Source organism: Nestor notabilis, unplaced genomic scaffold, assembly GCF_000696875.1.
Source record: "Nestor notabilis isolate BGI_N333 unplaced genomic scaffold, ASM69687v1 scaffold24137, whole genome shotgun sequence".
Classification (NCBI taxonomy): Eukaryota; Metazoa; Chordata; class Aves; order Psittaciformes; family Psittacidae; genus Nestor; species Nestor notabilis.
In genome coordinates, this window is record NW_009936362.1 from 3935 (window position 1) to 6880 (window position 2946).

A 2946-nucleotide genomic window follows, 5' to 3' on the forward strand; every position below is an offset into this window, starting at 1 on the left:
GCTGTCCATTGCCCTGGATGTGGAGCTTCACACTTTGGGCAAAAGACTTTACAGTGCTCTGAGTCTTCTAATGCTTTACTTCTCTAAAGAGAGGAGAAAAACAAGCAAAAAGAATTCCTGTGTTTCGTGTAGCCTCCATAGGAGGTACAGACCCTAAACATATGCTGGCCTGATCTAGGGACATTCTTACCAGGCAGTGTGTGTCTCTGGTAAATCACATCAGGACAAAAATGATGGGTTCCCAATAGAAAATAACCTCTTCATTTTTGCTGAAAAAGAAACCAACCCAAAACCAAACCAGTCAACCCACTGATTTTCAGAAAAAAAATGGGGTGTAGATTTGTATGTGCATGTTTTTAGGAAGGTCTTTTTGGTTCATTTATTCATGGGTGAACCCCTCCCTTCTCTCCCAGAATTCAGAATCTTTAGAAGGAAAAAAAATAGCACTCATCTTTTCATTGCATAGGAGCCTTACTACTGTCAACTCCTGTTGACCTCTGTAAGAGGGTCTCAGTGACTAGGCTGGGTTTCTGTGCAGTGCTCCCATCACTAGTTTTGTCTTCAATCCATGCTGAGCTCTTCCAGCTACAACTGAAATGCTGTAGAAATCCATCCTTTGTCATTATTTCTGCACTCAGAAAACTGATGTGGTTTCATGAGATTTCTTAGGAAGAGCATGTATCCGTCCATGAACTGTTTTTTACTCATATGGTATTTTTCTTTCTTAAACCACTCTGGGTAGGTCATACACATTTTCTTATGCGTACATCTGCCTTAGGATTTGGTGGGGGACAGTGAGAAAAATGTAAGCCTCAGCTGAGAAATAATTTCCTTTCACAAAAATGGCAAAACCAGCTGTTATGAACTCTGCTCTCTACCTATAAACAATCTTGGAGGCAAGCATCCAAAATACTGTAGTGTATGGATTTGTGCTCTGGGACTTCAGTGGATGTCATCAGGGTCCCAGCGCTAAAGCTTTATAGAGGATTTGGAATTTTCTGGAGTAGTTTCAAGAAAGACAATGATAGAGTACATTTATCTCTTAATTTAGATGGGATCATAGTTATTAGACACAAATAAAAGCATAAACCAACTCATGTTTTTGTCCATTCCTGACCCAAATGTGTTTGTTTGCAATGTGATTTATGGCACACAAAACCCATGAACCTGTTGTTCACCTCCTTTTTGTTAGTTTGAAAAATAAAGTACTTAAAGGCTTACCTCCAAATACCCCACAAACATCCTGTGTGCAAACTAGGTCTTTATTGAAACAGAAGATGAAATAGAATCAAAACTAACATAAATTTCTCATCTTGATGGTTTTAGACATATGATATGTTTTATACAGTGGAGATGTGAGTAACTTAACAGATGCTATTTTCAGGAATGGAGAATCTCAGTGAAATCATATAGTTTCAAGAAAATATTTTGGTTTTTTGCACAAGTGCATACCCCTTATACTTGAGGGACATTGTATGTGGGCAAAAAGTCTAAGAGCAGGCTTTTGTCTTTTTTTCTGTTGGAAGTCATCTCTTCAAACCCAGAAATATTGTCTGTCAGTACCTACTTTTACAAAGCCCACCCTAAATTCCTTGCTTTTCAGTACAGGGAAATAGGTACTTTTAGCGTGCAATTAATTGCATCCAAAAGTAGACACCTAAACCAGTTCAGATTAACACTCCATACAATTGCCTTGGTCTCTGCTATTACTCTACAAGGAGCAGGGGCTGATAGGCTCAGAAACAATTGTCTAAAAAAAATCGATGTCAGTATCAGGTGGAAGGAATTGCATTGCATTCCTCTGGAATGGTGGCTGTAGGCTGGTTACACATGCTTTTGGTTCTGTACCCTGTGAGGCCAGCTCAAGAGTTCCCAGGCATTGCTAATATCAGCAAATCCAGTCTTACTCTCTGTTGGTATCACTTCACTGGAAATACTCCAGCTTGGCATTTCTGCAAGCGAAATACGAATTAGGCCCATTCATCTCCTTATTGGCACAGGGCTTGCAAGAGCGCATCTTTGTGTTTATGTTACAACTGTGTTGTTACGTAACTTCAGACTAAGGAGCCTTTTTGACCTGTTATTTCTTATGCTGTAGTTTTATATTCCACAGATTTCATTTTATAAAGCAGGGAACATTTTGGCTTCTATCCAGCAAAACGCTTAAACAAGTTCTGAACTTATTCCTATGGGCATTTCCATGAAATTGCTGTTCTTGGCACTTTTGCATGGCAGGCAGGCCACTTAAGGGGAAACTTCTGAGCAGATGGGGCAGAGGCAGGGTTCTTTGGGAAACATGGGAGACCACAGCACTCTCTCTCTCTCAAAGGACCCTGAGACGCCTGGAGGGTGAGACCTGCTGATGAGGGTGAAGAGCTATTTGAACTGCTTCTGTATGAAAGATAGCACAAATACCAAATTCACAGGATATTCAGATTAGCTAAAGAGTCTGCTGTGGAAAGTGCAGCTTGTTCATCCAGGAGAAAACCCTCAGGAGGTTTCTGCTTTTGTTTCCAGTGCTGAGAGAAAACTTGCCTCTGGCACTATGGTACTTTCAGTTGTCTTCATGCCTGCAACCTGTTAGTTCAGTCTTGTATAAAACAAAAAGCAGAGTGACTCTTTCAGAACATCCAAGAGGTATGGGTTGGTGTCTGTCCTCAGAACAAGCAAAACTTCATTTTTGTGTAGAATCTGAAAGCTGTTCTTACTTCCTTCCAAAAATGACCCACATTTACCATGTCAGTATTTCCAAATGAAGTTTAGCCATTGTCAGTGCTGAACTCATAGCTTCCCAGGTATGAATTGGAAAACTGATTCAAATTCTGTATCTGTCCCACCCCTGCACGCATCCTAGTGCAGACCACAAGAATCATCATCAGAGGAGAGAGATGATAGTACCAGTGCTTTGAAACCAGAGATATTTATAATAGTTGTCTCCAACAGCAG

General features: G+C 40.4%; 1 protein-coding gene across 1 annotated transcript in view; it reads left to right on the forward strand.

Moving 5' to 3' along the window:
- The window catches only part of CXCL12 (chemokine (C-X-C motif) ligand 12), a 10562-nt gene that overhangs the window by 1159 nt on the left and 6457 nt on the right, over positions 1-2946 (forward strand). The window lies entirely within an intron of this gene.